The 19,107-nt window shown below is 39.1% G+C and overlaps 1 protein-coding gene across 1 annotated transcript in view; it reads left to right on the top strand.

Moving 5' to 3' along the window:
- Positions 1 to 9,715: 9,715 nt before the first annotated feature.
- The window catches only part of LOC111151956 (MET proto-oncogene, receptor tyrosine kinase), a 114,940-nt gene continuing 105,548 nt past the window's right edge, over positions 9,716 to 19,107 (top strand). The window contains exon 1 of the mRNA XM_022510200.1: positions 9,716 to 9,876. The gene's annotated coding sequence lies outside the window, so the exon portion shown is untranslated. The remainder of the gene's footprint in view (positions 9,877 to 19,107) is intronic.

Below are 19,107 nucleotides of genomic sequence, written 5' to 3'. Positions count from 1 at the left end.
GAGATGTGCTAATGTAGGAACATGAAGTGCCACTAGAAAATAAATGAAGTCCAGGCTGTGGGACAGGGTGGAATGGGAGAGGACCAGCCATGGAAGCCTTTCAGAATTAGGTTGGGACCTTGAAGAATGATTCAAATTATGCCATGCAACTATAAGAAAGAAAGTTATTTCCACTGAAAGAATAAATAATGCCAGTATCATTGCCTTTGCTGGCCAGGTTGCCAAAACCCCCTTTTAAAAACCATTCACTTCTTGGAGTAAAAGAAACCCATATTCTCCTTTGCTGGTTTTAGAAGAAAGACAAAAAGAAGAACATAAACAAGAATGGTCTCCCCAGAGCATACACCTTTCTGGGTCAATCTCATTTCCCACTGCTGACAACAAAGTCAGTACCTCTTCGTTACCATCCTTGGGGTTAAACTCCACCTTCTTTCCAGGGCAGGAGTGGCCCAAGAAGAGCAACCCAAACGCTTAATCTGGAGTTCTAAACAGTACCTCCCACTCACTTCTGTTCCTGATCTTCTCATGACAGGTGCCTCATTGAACCAATAGCATCAGGAAACTCCATTACACAGCTATGCTTTCAACAAGAGCCTCTATGCCACACACTTCACCCCAAGAATGGCTTCACAAGAATGGCCAGCAGGAAGAAAACCTCTTATCCTGCCATAATCTGCCCTGGTCTTCTCTCCAAGGCACCTGAGATCTTTTATGCCTGGTTCTCTCTAGCCCAAATAGCTTTAGAACACTAAATTTTATTAAAATGTTCACATACAAGTAATAATAATGATTTCTTCCAACAGTATAAAAACCACATATTGAATTTACTTAAAATTTGTATTAGCTATCCTGACAATTTCTCCCATTTGAACACATTAAGATAATTGTTCTGCACCAATCACTGGTGTAAGAATCAGGAAGTCAGGGGGAAAAGACTCTGAAAATGAAAACAATTTCAAGTGGTAAAAGTTTTGAGCATAGAATACAGGGTTTTTAAGGAGCTCTGTCTGAAAATATACTTTGGTTATAGCTTTAAAAAATTCAGTCAGAGAAACAGAACCACTAGGAGTGATATAAAAGAAGAAATTTATGATATGGCTTAGTACTTACCCAATATTGGAAAGAGCTGAGAAGATAAAGATCCGAAAAATGTTGCTGAAGGCAAGAGGAAAGTCCCAAATGAGTCAGAACTTGCAGGGAGCTCTGGAAGCCAGCATGTGGGACCACGAAGTCTATGGAAGTTTGTTGGCTCTTTATGACTTCCACCTCTATGAGTTGTCAGCAAAGCGTCTGATAGAAACCTGGAGTCACCTTTGGTAAGGCTAGCATCAGGAAGGAGGGAAGAGCAAATGCACTCAGCAACACCCCTGCATTCAATGATAACCTTCAGAATATAATGACTGCTTCTCTTCTGCCTTCCAGAACACACACAGCTTTCCAGTGAGCCAAATCCAATCTGAAATTACATGGAGAAGGAGAAACTGAAAAACGTAGTTCTCAACGTGACCAAGTAGACAATAATTTGGCTTATCAGCATTTTTACTTAACTATTAATTTTTTTGGAAATCTGAACATTACTTAGATAATATTAAGAAATTGTTAACTATTGGGGTGCATGGGTGGCTCAATGGGTTAAAGCCTCTGCTTTCGGCTCGGGTCATGATCCCAGGGTCTTGGGATCGAGCCCCGCATTGGGCTCTCTGCTCAGCGGGGAGCCTGCTTCCTCCTCTCTCTCTGCCTGCTTCTCTGCCTACTTGTGATCTCTGTCTGTCAAATAAATAAATAAAAAAAAAATCTTTAAAAAAAAATTGTTAACTATTTTTTTAGATGTAAAAAGTTTTGTGATTATGTTTTAAAGAGCCCTTTTTTTGGAGAGATGTATTCTGAAATACTTACAGAAAAGATCACCCAATGCCTGAGATTTGCTCCCAAATAACACAGGGAGCAAGTGCATTGTGGGTAATTGGAGATCAGAGCTCTAACAATTCATTATGTAAAAACTCCACCTCAAACTCAGTAAGTCCAAGACGAATACATCACGTGTGTCAGACTTCCATTAAACAATCCAAAACAAATAAAACAAAAAACAACCTTTCTGAGTATCACTCAATTTCTATAACCTCTAAGTGGTCCTGTGTGTTCCATACCCAAGACATCTATCAAACTTTCCTCCCTGTTTTGCATCTGGGCAGTCCCTGCCTTATGACATTGCTTGCCTGCATTAAAGAAATAGCTGTCCCTTCTGCCATCCTGCCTCTAATCTAATGTTGCTCCAAACCCTCCATTAAACCAGAGTGATCTTTCTAAAATGTAAAATTCTAATTATTTTACTTAAAATGTTTTAGTGACTCCTTATCACCTATCATACAGATTTTCTTTCTCAGTGTAGTATACATATTCTGATCCTCATATACTTTGCTCCAATTTCCTGCCCTACCCCCAAATATTTTGTGCCCCCAACTGTTCTGAACTACTTATAAAACACCTTATATAATACTATTTCCTGCCTCTGTGCTTGCTCCCTCTGCTAAGAATTCATTTCCTCACCTCAATCCCCTTGCAAATATAGCTGTCTGGCAAATTCCTGCTCATCCTCTCAGATTTGGCTCAAATGTGGCCTTCCTTGCGGTGTCTTCTAATGTTTCCTCACCTCCTCCTGATCCCGAAACTTAGTCTGTGACACTCTCCTAACAGTGTTCAGCACTTGCTTCATTATACTGGGTTTGCTGGCTTACATCCTGGTTTTTCATGCTGGACTATGAATTCCTCAACGGTAAGACTACCTCTCATTCATCTTTGTAGCCTCAGACACTAACACTTCCCTGGCACATGCTATGGGCTCAATAAACATTTGGTTAAGAAATTAACTGATGGATTACAAGACCTGACATGTTTAAATATTTTATTCCGTATTTAAAACTGCTTCCATATAAATTATGATTCCCATAAAATATAGGTTTATATTTATAAAGAACTGATTAATTTGGAGGTAATTCAATAAATGTAGAGGGCCAAATACTGAAATTCAGTCTAAATCTTGAAATGACCCTAAATCATATGACCTCATTGACCAGACTAATAAGATCTCAATTTCTAAATCTCAGTTTCATCGGTGCTGTTCAAACATGGTCTTGACCTGCCATCGGAACATAGAACAACAAAGGAAACATCTGGTTTTTCTTAACTTTGGGGTGACAAATCCATTTGTTAACAGTAGCAATGGGAGAGCCAGCAGTACTTGATAACAGCTCTAACTTGGGGAGCCTGGGCCAAAACAGATGGCCGAGTCACTTCAGGGAAAGCTCTAAAAAGATGTCTTTTCTAATTCAGGTTACACACTCCTTGAAAGTTCCTTCAACATAAGCATAAAGTTTGCAGAAGATTTTATTGGCTCTGACAGTTCTGTCAGAGGTTAGTTTGCAATTGCCTCTTGGGGACAGTTTGGTCGGATTTTTTTCAAAGTAAGTAAAGCAGGAATGTTTATAGTAGACCAACAAACTGGAAGTCCAAAGCATTTTGCATCACCACTGACTTTCTGAACATGACCTTTGACTGGTCACAATTTGTCAGCCATCTTAGTTTTTTAAACTATACATTGGTAAACCAAGGTTAATCCAGAGTTACTGCTACTTCTTCTGTGTACATATATCAACAGTAATTATGTTTAAACACTGAAGTTGTTAGACAAAACATTGAAATTTGGCCAATACAAGAGTGTTGGAACCATCTTTGTTATACCTCAGAATACATTAGTTACCTGTAATAGTTAGAGTGATTCTAATTAAACCATTCATTCTATCATTTTTCAACGCCGCTAAGACCTATATATTCCCTCTTAAACTGTTAAACTTTGTAGCCATTTCTAAAGTGCCTAATTTACCTTTGGACTCACCAAACATACCATCCTTAAGTTGATTATTAAATCAGCCAGTCATTGAAATAGAAAAAAGAATTTTATCATATTTGGATCTAATACAAGACAATAGTTAATAAGAACCACACACTGGAGTACTTTCTTTCTAACTTAATGTCCCTTTGTGTACAAACAACTAATAAATTATTTGGTATGTTTGCTCCAAATGGACTGGTTCCAGTAAAACTGTTGATACTTAATTTTTAAAAATAATTTCTTTCAACTTCAGAACTGTTTTTATAGCTGAAGAAATTGATGCACAGGGGCTAAGTGCTAAAGCAATCATTTAGTGGTAAAATCTAGAATTGTTGTAATTACACAAACACATATACTCACATATGCATTTTTAAAGACCTATCCATAAAGAAATGCTGATCAATGAAGGAAAAAGTGTTTATTTTTTTAGTGCATTATTTCCCAAGCAGGGCTAATCCATTTCTATTAGTGCCAAACTGTTTAAATTGAGAGGAAATGGATAAGCTAGTTAAGAAATAATGCTATTAAAAAAAAAGAAGAAGAAATAATGTTATACTATACTATATAAAAATGAAAGATTTTCCCCATTTTCTTTATCAAAATGCTTTTTTTTTTTTAACCAATTCACCATAAGGTAAAAGAAAAGGAAAAAGGGAAAGAAAAATTTAACACAACCTCAGGGAGGAAAGTATTGATAGCAGAAACAATTTTAAGAGTCTTCTGGGACTTTCTGAAAGTCTTTACCTTTACTTTTCACCTTCAGAGAAGAAAGTGACCCTCCAACATACCTTTAAAGACTTCTGACTCTCCCTTTTTCTCTCACATTTCCTATGTCCCCAAAGAAGGGATGAAGAGTTGTGAAAACAGACATTGGAGAGAGCATCACAGTTCCTTTTCACACTCGGAAGGTCTGAGTTCTACATTTACAGCCCAGGCCGTAGGCCACCCTGACTGCTCAGGATCCTTGCTCACCCAACCTGTGCAGTGCTTTGCAGATGGACAATGTAGGTAGTACCAGCACCTTTATTCTGCATGGCAATATCCAGTCCTCAAGGGTAAAACAACCAGAGGGTTGACTATGCCTTAAGTTGCAGCTGACTTTGTGTACAGAGAAGAAAAGAAAATAAGAAGAAGCTTTAAGTTCTGCTGTTCCATGTTAAATGACTATGTCATTCTCCAGACGACCAGGAACAATTTATAAGAGTTACAATGGGAAATGCAGGAGTTCTGCAAAGAGACAGACTTAGGTCTGAGGTATGACCCCGGATAAGTTACCTGATCTCTCTGAGCCTCATTTCCCTGGATGTAATCTGAGAAGGATGATTCCTATCCTGGAGTTTTGTTATGAGGACATAAGTAGAACTCAAACACATGACTAATACATGGCAGACATTTAATAAATGAGAGCTAAATACATTATTCCTTTGCTTGATTTTAGGAGAGAAGCAAAAAGCTTGATGTGAAAATCATCTGAATCACTAATAAAACTGCAGTACCCTGTTGGAGATGGCAATTTTTTTTGTTTTTTTGTTTTTCTATGTCCAGTTTCATAGGCTTCTTAGTAAAATCATGATACTTACAGCTTCAAGAGCCTAGCAGTCATGTACTTGTCCTCAATACTGAATATGCTTAGTCATATTCTTAGATAACTTAACATTGCATGTTTTATTTTTAGAGACCCAGCCACCAAACAAATGACCAGTACAAATTAACACAAAAGCAGTTATACTGAAAGTGCCCTGTTCTAACCCTTCATATCTGGCTTTCCTTTCCCTGTGGCAAGGTTTCCCAAAGTGTGTTCCCTATTATTAATTTTAGAGAAGATCGTTACTGAAGATGTTAAGAAGAAAAAAGCATGTTTTTGTTTTTGTTTTGTTCTGTTGTGGTTTTCCATGTGAGTTTTCAGAACAAAAATTCTATTGTACATGAGGTATCTCTAAAAAGGTAAAATGAGTCCTACATCCCCAAATTCTATTTGCCCACAAAGATGAGTTGAGGAACGGTCATCTGAATTCTTTTTGTCCTTTTATGGAGACATTTCCACAGGCACAATAATTGGGGCAATGGGGCTAGGGAAGGAGGGAAAGCAGAGAGAGTGAATCCAAGAATTAATACTCTGTAAGAGTATGCCTACAGGAGAAAGTGGTATCAAGATCAGAAGTAGTGTGGATGCGTTACAAGAGAAGATGGTAAGATGACAGCAAACTGCAGAATGTATGTTCTGTCTACCACAATTCCAACTATTACAAAATATTCTGTGGGCCTGTTACATGTTTGTGGTTTCTGCCCTCTAGTTTTCCAGCATGAAGCCCCTCTTCTAAAAAGATCACTTTCATTTTTGTTTCAAATATAGTACCAGCAAGTAAACTTAAAGAATACCTTTTAAGATCCAAATTTTAACATTTTAAGGGGAGAGCAGAAAGGATATGACATGTATAGAGAAGGATACCACCCCCTTCTTCTCAGTCTTGACCATGGCTACCATTAGGCCTATTTCAGGGTTAAGAGATGGGGTTCTGTTTATAGTTTAGCACTGTGTTATCCTCAAATATGTGGTAAGAATAGCTCATGTCTTTTGAGCTCTTATATTTCCCCAGACACTATTCCATGTGCTTTACTTATAGTTCTTCATTTCATCCTCACAATAACCCTATTATTATCCTCATTTTGCAGATAAGGCACAGTTCAAGGCACCAGCCTATAGTTACACAACTAGCAAGCAGTAGAACTGGGATTGAAATCCCAGGTGTCCGGTTCTAAAATCCACACTCTCTTTTTTTTCTTTCTTTCCTATTATTTAAGTAGGAGTCACTTGAATTCATGACTCTGAGATTAAGAGTCACATGCTCTCCAGCTGAGTCCACCAGGCACCCCCTAAAATCCACACTCGTGACCACTATTCTAAACTCAGTCTTGGAGATGTCTTGATCCCCATTTGAGGGATAGATCAGTTTTGAATGCTTTGGACTGCAGCTGACAGAAATCCTGGCTAATTTCCAGTTTCTGGAACAAGTATTTTTCCACAAAATAAGAAATCTGGAAGCAGGGGTCTACTGGCATTGGTGCTGTAGCTCAGCAATGTCAGAGCCAACCTCTCTCTTCATGGTCACAAGATGGCTAGCTCTCTCCTGGGCATTATATATATGAAATCAAGAAAGCAAGAAGTAGGAAGGTGTACCAGCTTACTAGATATCTTTAATTAGAAAACTAAACTCTTTCCCAGAAGTCTCCAACAGACTTTAGCTTAACTTCATTGCTAGAATGACATCACAGGGCCATGTTTGGCTGCAAAGGAGTCTGGGAAAGCAAGTATTTCTCTTCTCTAGCCCCAAGAGTAGAGGCAGGCAAAGGAATATCTGGTTGACAACAGGTGCTGGCTTAGCCAGCCAACAATGTTGGCCACAGGAGTTTGGTTTGGTTAGGAAAATACCGAAAGAATTTCATTATACAGTGTGTCACCCATGCCATGACCCAAGGAAAGTTAAACAGCAACAATTAAAGTTGGCCACAAAACCAAAACTAAACTGTAGAACTCCTATTGCCTTTTCAAAGTGTTTGTTTCTATCCATTTCCAAATATGTGAAATGATGCCCCACCCTTTCCCTGATCAAACCTATCTACATAGTATGTAAAAACTCATTATTTGATATTCACACACTCAGATAATTTTATTCTGTTATTCTTGGTTATTTTTAATAAAATCTTTACTCATGGCTAATAAATCAAAATGACAATTTTTAATACAGTTTCAAAATTGGATTGAAATTTGTCAGAAACTAGAAACTAGGAAACTTCATTGCTGAAAATATATAATACATTATTTGGATTTATAATCTATTTTCCATTTTGTACTGGATCTTCTGTATCTTTCTACTAATTTACCTATAAGTTTTTTTCTTTTATGTTTTTATCATGGCACACAAACTCAGAAAACCTATTAAGGTAACTATATAATGCAACCTAAATATCCAGTTAACATATTGCTATGGAAACCAGGAAACAGAAACAGCACTCTAGTCATTCCTTTGGACAACTATGGTTAATTGTGTGTGTGAGTATGTGTGTGAATCCATTAGTTTATTCACCTTTAATTGGAAAGATTAAAAAAACTGGTACTGAATTCCAAATCTATAATGATCTGTCCATAAATATGACCAGTGCTGTCCAACCTGTAAATCAGCACTTAATAGCCATGTAACCAATATCATTAGATAACCAATAACCATGTGATATCAGGAAATCTTCAGTAGGGCTGTGTTGTTTATTTAGCCTTGTCAGCCTTTGGCCTTTTGGCACGGTATGAAGAACACCTGACTGGGATTTGAGAGCTGGGTTCTAACCTCACCTCTTTAACCAACTGTGTGATCCCCTTAGGAACTCTTCTTAGGCACCCAGGTTCCTCACCTGCAAAATGGTCCGATGCAGAGCTCTAGTATTATGTAATAGGAAAGATCCTTTTCCATAAAATTGGGCAGTCATGAGATAATTACATTTGAGGATTCAAATTGCTGTGTGTAGTCCCTGAGAAAGTACCTGGCACATAGTAAGCTCTTAGGAAAAAGACAGCTATTCTTATTATATGTTTCTATTTTTCATTCTGTAGTAAATAATTCCTGAACTTGCACAGTAAGTGTTGTTTTGTCCCATGACTCAATAACAGATAATTGTCTGACAAGCCCTTATGCAAGTCAGAAAGGAGAATGTTAAGACCTAACAGGCAGTGCTGTTCCTTAGGTTCTGTCACCTTTGAGAGTTAATTTTCTCTCAAAGGTTAATGTCAATTTTAATAGTCAGACATGTGAAGTATAAAAAAGTTATTCTGACACAATCCCAATACAATTCACCAGGCCCCCACAACCTTTTTTTTTTTTTAATCATGGGATCTCAACACTCAAGAATTAAACTTTTGTTCTGTTTTGTTTGTTCATTGCTGTTTGCCTAGTTATTTAATCAGCCTGTTTCCGCTATTTAAAAAAAAAAAAAAAGTGAAAGAAGCTGAGGTTTCCTCAGGGCTAAACTCCTGTGTTGTTCTTCCTCCCAGAAATCTGAGTTATTATAGGAGGGGATAATGGTGGCATAATGAAATCATTGGGACAATTCTCCATCCACTCCTACCTCCATCTCTGACAATGAATTCCTTGTCTCTGTGGTGTCCAACTCTTTCTACCCTGCTCCGGTGCCCATCAGCTAAGTCAGCGGTGGGAGAGACTGGGAACTGGGCGTCGCGCTCTTCCCTCTGGCAGCGCGCGGGGGTGTGCGGAGTGTGCGCGGAATAGGCGCCCCTGGCGTCCTGCGCGCCTGCTGACGCTCGCCGCGCGAGCACCAGGAGGGGGAGACTCGGACTCGCTTATCTCCCGCTGTGTTAACTTCAAACTGCCCCGGCTGGGGGAGTTGAGAGCGCGCAGACAGGGCGAGAAAACTTCTCCACCTAGAAAGTTTCACCTTGGCGGGGCGGGGGAGGGGCGGGAGGAAACGCGACCCCCGCGCGGACTGGCGCTGCTCGCGGGCGGCAGGAAGGGCGGGGGCCGATTTCCCCCTCTGGGTGGTGCCAGTCCCCACCTCAGCGGTCCTAGGACCGGCGGACTAGGCGAACCACCCCGCGCGAGACAGACGGACACGTGCTGGGGCGGGCAGGCGGGAGAGCTCCTCGGTCGGGTCTCCTGGCGGTGCTTCCCGCCTGGACGCGCCCGGGGCGGCCGCGGGCCGCGCGCGCCGATGCCCGGCTGAGTCACCCGCCGGGTAGCGCGCGGGTGAGAAGGGGCGGAGGGAGCGCGGCCGGCTGAAGGACCCGGCACTTGGCTCGGCCCCGCCGCAGGTGACCCGGACGCTCTCGCCGCCCAGAGCGCCCCGAGCGCTTTGTGACCAGATGCGGAACCCAGTGGAGGGCGCGAGCCAGATGTGGGGCGACAGCTGACTTGCGGCAGCGAGGCGCGGAGTACGCGGGTGGTCTCTGCGCGACTGACTTCGCGGTTCTCGGACACCGCAAGGTAAAGCTACAGCTTGCTTCGGACCCCGCACCCCACGCTTCGGACCCCGCACCCCACCCTTCGGCCCCAGCGTTCTGCTCTTTGTTCCCCAGAGGGACCTGAGAGCCATTCAGAGGGCACGACTAAGGAGGTGAGCGAGTTAGGGGCTTCAGAAACTGAAGGGATGTGCCCGGGGAGAGGTGTAAACTAGAGTGGGGCTTTTCTTTTTAGGGGTTTGCTGCTGACGGCCACCTGTAGGACTCAGGAGAGAGAGGGGCATTGGAGTAAGGGGTGATGTACGACTGTTATGGCCGGGCATGTTTTGAGACTGTGATCTGACTCAGCCCTTAGAAAAGGGATTTGGTCACCCTGCTCTAGGGTGATGCGGCAGGCAAGATTCGAGCCCCATGGGTTTCCTTGTTCCAAACCCGCTTTATCTGTAATACGTGAGGATCTTAACAAGAGGCAGGTGTTTTCGTGAAGGTCTGAATTTTACATTTCTGGCAAATACACAGGGCTTGTGATCCATCATTTTCAATCTTACCTTATCTCTTCGCTGGGGCTGCGGGAAGGACATCTATCTTATTAGGTGAACTAGATTATAACCAGAGGTCGGTCGGTCTAGCTAGTACAGGTATTGACCCAATAATTTAATCACCAGTGAAAGAAAGTATTTTCACCTATATTGCCAATACAGGATTTACTCTAAAGTGTGGTTTCCCATTTCATACCTTTTATGTTTTAAGAGCCATTTACTAATTTGGCATTTGGAGAGATTTCCAGTGGTTGTTCATCCACGAATAGTTGCCCAGTGTTTTTTACCTTATCACAGTTTAATGTTCAGAGGAGCTCTGGGGCAGATTGAAATATTGTCAACTCTCTTGGGCAAAATAACCAGGATACTATAATTGCCAAGTTAAGATGGTCAATGAATATGAGAGGTTGTAAAAACTGACATTAGAGAGAATATAGACTGTGTGGAACCTCTCCTGAATTTTAAGAACACTGTTCACATTTTGTAGAGTTGGGTGGAGGTTTTTTCTGTCGTTTTCATCAGCCAGACACATGGACATTGTCATGCAAATAGATCCAGAAAAATATTATTTTCCTTTATAGCTGAAGTATTATAGCTGACTAATGCATTTTTTCTGCATGAAGATGATCTGAAAATGTTGTACATCATGTTTCTCTGTGCTACAGGGACATAAATTGTGTTTTTATGTAAACTGTTAAGTGGTGCTTAGATAATTTACATGTATATAGCTTTCCTTTCTATCTCTAAGCTTATTGGGCTTTGTTTTAATATGTAAACTTCCATAATAGAACAGAAGTGAGGTGCTTTGGTTCCAATCATATACTGCAAGTCTGTGATGTATTCAGTGTTTATGCTTTTTGAACTGCTGAAAAATACCCGTAACACTTCTATTACTCCTAAGAAATTTTTGTAGTACCAAAAATGTGTGTGAGTACCTATAAAATATACTGGTGTTTTAGAAAATCTGTTCAGGTTTCAATCTTAACTGTGCATAAGCCTAAAATTATAAACCTAAATATATTTTGATTTTAACATAATGGACTTCATAGCATGTAGAAGATGATCTGCTGAGTACTGTTTTTGAAAGATTGCTTTGTTCTTTATATATCACAGTAAATGTTTACATTAGATGTGTACTCCATGCCTTCAGAATTAATATGTGAGTTTTATCTGAATGATAAAGACATACAGGATTAAACACAAGTCAGTATGAAAGCTGATAATATTTTTGTGACTTTTAATACTATAATAAAAGGAAAATGACACATTTCTAAGCAGGAGAAATACAAATAAATTCCTTAAGACTGTACAAGCATATGTCCCACTGTAATCTCAATATTTTTAAAATTTGTCTTGATGTGGGTTAGACTAAGAAATACAGTTCAAAAGTCAATTTTCTTAGTTGTTGGTTAAAAAAAAATTCAAAATAATAGTCCAACTTTTTCCTTTTACAGATATATATAATAGCCTCAAATAAACTTTTTCTCAAATGTGGTCATCTCAAAACAAAGTGAATAACTCAAAAGGTTATTCCTTTGAAAACACACAACTTTCTCTAGGTGACTGCACCAGTGCCTATGGTGACACACCCATGAAAAGTACAGGGCTCCATACACGTACACATTCAGAACACTTCCCATCTTTCTACCCTTTCCACTTCATCCTTGGTTATGTCAGAGTTGCTTCCATACCCTTCTGTGCCCCCATTTTTCCACTCTAATTTCATGGTTTCTCCTTCGCTGTCATTAGGCTCACCAGAGCCAGCTATGCTTTCTTTTCCCCGTCATCCCTAATATTTTCCTCAGACTGCTGTGCTTGTTAATGGGATACCAAATATCCTAATTGTGCTGCCTTAAGGGAAGAAAATATGAAGAAACTCAAGTACCAGGAAATTAACCTTCTTTACTTCTCTGGTATATGTTGAAACTGGTGTCTTTGACATAGAGCCCTCAGGGCAGTTTTCTCATGGGCTTTGCTCAATACAAAATAAATAGTAACCTCTTAGTAATGAATGATAAATATACTGACTAATGTCAATTTAGGATCTCTTTGATTCCCTTTTCTTAAGTGGCACTAAGTTGCTGCCAGGCTCCCATTTGCCTCACCAAAAATAGCTAAGAACTCTATGCTCAGCATCATATGTGTTTGGTACTAGAGAAATATTTTTTTAAAAAGGAGAAATGAAATCTCTGCCCTTGAAGAGTTTACAATCTAGATATTCAGATAAATAACTCATATAAAATGGAACCAAGATCCATAATTATTAAGGGGATACAACCTGAAAATGATATTAGAAGTCATCCCATTTAAATAATAGAAAATTTTTTTAGATCTAAAGAATGGAACTTAAAGACCTCTTAAAATTTTCAAGCTGTTTCCGAGCATATCCTCTTTCTGTTACTACAACAACCTTACAAAATAGACAAGGCTGATATCAATATTGTAAACTTTCCTGCCTATAGGTAAGGAAACTGTGTTTGAGGCTAGCCTCCATGCTATCTCAACAGCACCTCTGCCCAGCCATCAATAAAGGTTAACTATTTGAAGCATTTTCTGCTGAAGCATAGCTTGGGATCCTTAGGTTAGTGATAATGATGAATGTAACATTTCTAGTCTCTAGAGTTTTTCTCACCTTCTGTTTCTCCAGTTCTCTTTTTTGTTCTTTCTCTTTTTGTGGTAAAGCGTACCAGAAAAAGCCTTCATTCATATGTGTGAGGCATTCTGCTCTTGTTATCAGATTAAGAGCTGTGAGTAATTTTGTAATCTATCCTACTATCAGAAAGCCCATTCTCAGATATCTCTTCAGCTGTGTTTAACAGTTTAGTATATTCCCCTTGGGATTTGTTTCAATAAAAACATCCAGTAAAATCTTACTACAGATCCTTTGCTTTTCAAGGGACAAAATGAAGAAAGTGTTTTTATAAGCTGTAAAATGTAATTGAGAGAAAAATCACATGTGTGGCATTTGTAGCAGGAGGTGTGAGCTCAGTGGAAAAGAAATAATAATTGCATATCCAGGAATACATATTTCTTCTATGATTGTGTAAATTTGCACAAGTATATTTATGCAGGTTATGCATATTGTTTTTAATTTCTTTAATTGTGTAGCTATTAGAGCCCATAGAATTCATATTAAGAGCCTATGAGCCATTTAGGGGCTCCTCACAGGCTCTGTTGGTAGAGCATGTGACTTACGATCCTGAGTTGGTGAGTCCCAGCTCCATGTTGGGTATAGAGATTACTTAAAAACAAATAAAATCTTTAAAAAAAAAAAAAAAAAAGGAGGGTATGGGTCATATAAACTATATAATGATCCATAGAATTTGAAAATGTATTTCTCCTGGGTTACCTGGGTGGCTCAGTCAGTTAGGCTTCTGCCTCTGGCTCAGGTCATGATCCTGGAGTCCAGGGATCCAGCCCCACATCAAGCTCCCTTGCTCAGTGGGGAGTCTGTTTCTCCCTTTCCCTCTGTTTCTCCCCCAGGTTGTGTTCTCTCTCTCTCTCTCACTCTCTTAAATAAAATGAATAAAGATATTTAAATATTTTTTCTTTTAAAGATTTTATTTATTTATTTGACAGAGAGAGACAGCAAGAAAGGAAACACAGCAGGGGGAGTGGCAGAGGGAGAAGCAAGCTTCCTGGTGAGCAGGAGGCCGAAGGCGGTGGGGAGGGGTTTCTGTCCCAGGACCCCAGGATCATGACCTGAGCCAAAGGCTGATGCTTAATGACTGAGCCACCCAGGCACCCAGAAAATGTATTTCTTCTAATACAACAAAGTACTATTATGAATATGGTCAGGGCAGTTATGAAATGTGGTCAGAGAATCACAAGTTCTAGAGAAAGCCAGGTTCCTATACTCTTAAGAATGTGATTGAGGATTTAGTCATTCAGAGTAATTTATTGAGCACTCTGGCAAAGCAGTAGAGAATAAAACAGTCTAAGATCTCTTAAGATTCTGATGCTCTGTTCAATATTGAGGAAGGCAAACAATAAATAAAATACATAAATAAAAATGTGTTCGTGAGTGGTGATGAGAGCTGCAAGGAAGCAAATTGAGAACTGTCAAGGATTAGAGAGGGTACAGTGGTAATTGAAAAATTCAGTAGTAGAGCCAGGCCTTTGAACTAGAACCTGAAGGAGATAAGAAAATGAGCTATGTGGATATCTGGAGCAGGGCTTCTACTTTGTACTTCCTGGGAGTGCCATTCTCATTTTGTTGTCTCTGGAATTGTGCAGTACACAGCCTACACAGCTCTACTTGGAGTCCCTGATTTTTTATGGGAAGTACCTGGACAGTGCCTGCCATAGTTTATTGCAGTCTCAAAGGTGGCAGTGAAGCAGTGACCCACACCCCTCGGTTTATGGTATATGGAAGAAGCAAAATCATGGTATTTTTCTGCATTCACCTGGTCCCATGTCTGCATGCCATCCTTGATCAAGGTTATTGCTCCATTCAGTTTTCCTTCTTATTTTCTACACTGTGAGCCTAGCCCAAAAGGATTTGTTGAGAGTAATACCCACAGGCTTTGTCTCCAGTCCCTTGCATAGCAAATATTTGGAGACAGCAAAAGAGACAGTTGCTGTCTATGTAAGCAGCCTGTGTTTGCTGTGCACTTCTTTCTTTCTCTCCTTTCTTTTCCCTTTCCAATGTTAAACCACTGTGTTGGATTTTCTTCTTCTTTTCTTCCTGTCCCTTTGTGCCCTGCCTATGTCATGTATCAAGATTTGAAAGCGGGGAAGAAAAAAAAGGGGGGGGGGGCACGCCTGGCTGGCTCAGTCAGTAGAACATGCAACTCGATCTCAGGGTTGTAAGTTTGAGACGTTCATGGGCCATAGAGATTATTAAGAAAAAAAGAAAGGAAAAAAAGATTTGCAGCAGGTAACCTAAATGAATGAAACTAACTATTTCACTAGGGACCAACAGCCTGCTTAGAAAAAGCCCCACCTAACAGGAGGCAACCAGCATTTGGCATCATCAGAGTAGCCATGAAGCCCAGTATGTGTCATGGGCCCCTATGGTAGTGTCTTTCAAATTTTCAGAAGCAAAAACCTCTCCACTTTAAAATGTTGACTCAGCATCCTTTAAAACACTATGCAGGATAGAGAGACAAAAAATGTGTGTGCCAGATTTGGCTTCTGGTGGTCCTATTTGCAATCCTTAGCCATGGCTATACCTGCCAATTGATCCCCTGTGTCACCTTCAGGTGTTGTTAAATTCAGCAGCATGCTTGGCCAAAGAGTACCAGAGCCACTCTATCTTGTATTTTATCTTCTAGAGTTCTCAGGTTTTTCTCCCTCTAGAAAATCAGTTTAGCAGTTAAGAGAGAGAGAGAGAGATAATTCATTACCCATTGGCACGTATTTGTTTTTCTAAACTCTCAATCAATATACTTTCTATCAAACTATATATATTTGTGAACTAAAGGCTAATCCTTTCATTCTTAACATGAAGCAATCACTTTCTGAAACCTCAGTTCATCCTAACTTTATGCATAGATTTCATTTCCATGTTCTCATTCAGGATAAACTCCCTCTTCGGAATACCATGCTTTTGTTTTGTTTTGATCTGCCCGAACTTCACTAGTTGTTATTTCTCTACCATTGAAATTCAAAGCATGTACAGCATTGGTTTCAAGTGCCCTTTAGAAGCCATCAGATCAGTATGGCAATCTATTTTTCCAAAGGAATGAAAGCTCACAGGTTGTGCACTAACTTATTTCCTTAAATCCTAAAAACTCAGTGAAATGCCCAGGCTAGTGGTCTTCTGGAAGGCCATTGTGTTAGAACAGAAGATTATGTACTGTATTTCTTCTTACTGTTTTAAATGCAAATATAATAATATATCATGAAACAGTACACATACTAATATCAGTGCCTTTTTCCTGTTTTGAAGTGATCCTGTGTTCCCCAATAGTTGGATCTAAAATCCCAGTCCAGTTTTGAAGTTGTATGTAAGAAAAAAGAATTGACTTGAAGGAACTGAAAAGTATTGCAATTATTCCATAAGACCATGGGATATTTCTAACTTTTAATATTTTATTGAAAATATCAAGGAGAATATTTAAAGCTGGAGACCTTTGAAATACAGTTGACCCTTGAATCTGCATATAACTTTTGATTCCCCCAAAATTTAACTACTAGTAGCCTACTGTTGAATGGAAATCTTAACCAATAACAAAATTAGGCAGTTAACACGTATTATGTTGCATGTATTATATACTGTATTCTTACAATAAAGTGAAAAAATGTTAAGAAATTCATAAGAAAGAGAAAATATATTTACAGTACTCTGTAAGTAGACCCATGCAGTTCCAGCCGTGTTGTTGAAGGGTCAGCTGTAATGTAGTCTTCACAAAGCAGTAAAGGAGAGAAGTGGGGTAAATTTGTTTAAAGGAAGGCAGGTTGTCTCCTTTGAAGTCTAATCATGTGAGAAAGGAAAATCCAACTAAGTTTTGGGTCCACAAGACAATTCAAACTTTAAAAATAAGTTTTGGCTTTTCTTAAGACCAATGTGTGTTTAGACCCACATTTTAGCTCTTAAATTTAAACCTAAGGGTCTTTTAAAGGAAATTTAATCCATGTGTTTTTGATTCACTAAATCCTAAATCATTACCCATAAACTGTATGTCTCTCTAAGCTCTTTGATGTCTAAGAAATCTTTGAAGCCATGTAAGGCCTTTTTGTTCCAGAAGAATAGGAAGTTGGTTTTTGCTAAGGGTCAGTAAACAGCATCTTCAAAAATCTGAATTAGGTCTAAAATCTCACAACCATAACAGAATGAGTATTTGAATGAGTGCTAATGCAGTTTTCTGATGCAATGTGAAAAATGTAAGTACTATTAAAGACCCAAAGTAGTATTTAGTTGTAATCCTTACTAACCCCAAGGAAATTATTTTGGCACCACTCCTTTTTCTATTATTAAAAAAGATAAAGTTCAAATATTTACCATTTTATCCTAACACACAGTAGGTACTCAGTAAATGTTTTGTTGAATGTTAAATGAATGACTTTTTCTTCTGTCCAGACCTTCCCAGCTAATGTCAGTCTTTCTATTCAGTAGCAGTATCCATCTGTCATATCTTAGAATGAATCTATTCTGAGTCAGTGACCTGGTTCAACAAATTTTAAAAATAAGCCATCAAACTAAATATATGACATTTATTGAAATTCATTCTGTACCATGAAGCAACTGCCTTGCAAAGAGTGCTGAAAATAGGAAGGCATTTCTAGGCTAATTAGATTAAATATTCAGTTGTTACCATATGCTTTCTGAAAATTGATTTTTTTCCCTCTTACTGTTTCTGCCATTCTTCCTCCCACCTTGACATGCTTACTGATTGAAAGCTATGCATGAAAAGGGCAGGTCGTTTGTATCTATAAGCAAGTTCAAACAGGCTTAGAAAACGTAATGCTATAATCATAAGTTGCCATAATGTAGGAGGGAAGAGAGGGATACTCAACAATAATGGGGGTGTTGGGTTTTACTCCAGATTACATAGATGACACATCTTTGAACTCTATTGTGTGGAGAAAAACACCTTCTTACTGCAGTTAGACTTCCTGTTTATGAGTGTGTATTTTCTGGTGACTAGACTTCCCATATGGACTCAGCACAAATATGTAGCTCCAAGTGCCACTGATGATTAAGTATTGATGGCTATGGAGCGCCTGGGTGGCTCAGTGGGTTAAAGTATTGATGGCTATGGAGACAGCAACTCCTTCTCTCTAAAAGAAGTAAAGTAGTATTTAGAAGAAGGCATAGTAATGAAACATGGGCATTGAGATCTTTCTTGGTACCATGGTGTATATTTCTAACTACTCCCCACATTTTGTCCTCAGAAAACTTTACCTGATCACAAGTGTTAGTTTCTATATGACATTAGGGTGACAGAATTTGGTGATTTCTTATATCTTAGTAGGGAGAAAAAGGAAAATTGTGTTATTTTGGTCTTTAAGTAGAGGTTCTTTTAGGTGAACCTGAAGGTCTACTGAATACATACACCATCATTAAACTTGTTTTAAAACTTAATTATGGATAGCACTGTATAAGGAGTAACTTATTTATATAGTTTTGACATGCTTAATTTCTGTATCAATGGTTAATCAAACCATGAGTAATAATCATATATCAATATGTACATATTCAAATGTAGATGATTTTTAAAGCTAATTAAAAGTTCTCATAATTTGATAAATAAGCAGCCAAATGCCTTTGTATTTATACATTTGAAAAACTGTAGTTCAGTTTAAGAAGGTTTTTATGATAACTCTTGTGCCACAAATAGAGAAAATAGATAATGAAGGAGAAGACTTAGAAGTTTTAATGGGATAGTAGATCAATGAGGTTACAGGAGGGGAGAAGTGGGTGGATATGCTGAAAGGTCACAGGCTTGGGTGCATTGCAAGTAGTGAAGAGTGTGTCACAATTAAGAATCAGGCTACTGCTTTCCAAATAGGAAAAAGGCTAGTCAAAACTGAGTGGGGAATCAAGGGACACTCACAGGAAAATGGTGGAGCATGTGATAGGTGAAACAAAGTCTGAACTTCCTCCGTCACATGGTTTAATTCTGGGAGAAGCAAGGTTATCATCTGCCCAGTCCTAGGTCAGGCTTCTTAGTCTATTCTACCTTCAGATACCAGTAAGAATAGCAGCATTATGCAGCAGGAGGCAGAAGGAACTTTTATTCTGAGTGTTCAAGATGTATTCTAAGCATTCT

This window comes from Enhydra lutris, unplaced genomic scaffold, assembly GCF_002288905.1.
Source record: "Enhydra lutris kenyoni isolate GAN:26980312 unplaced genomic scaffold, ASM228890v2 scaffoldscaffold27, whole genome shotgun sequence".
NCBI classification, from domain to species: domain Eukaryota; kingdom Metazoa; phylum Chordata; class Mammalia; order Carnivora; family Mustelidae; genus Enhydra; species Enhydra lutris.
Note: the sequence above shows the minus strand (reverse complement) of the source record. Positions and strands in the feature narration are given on the sequence as shown.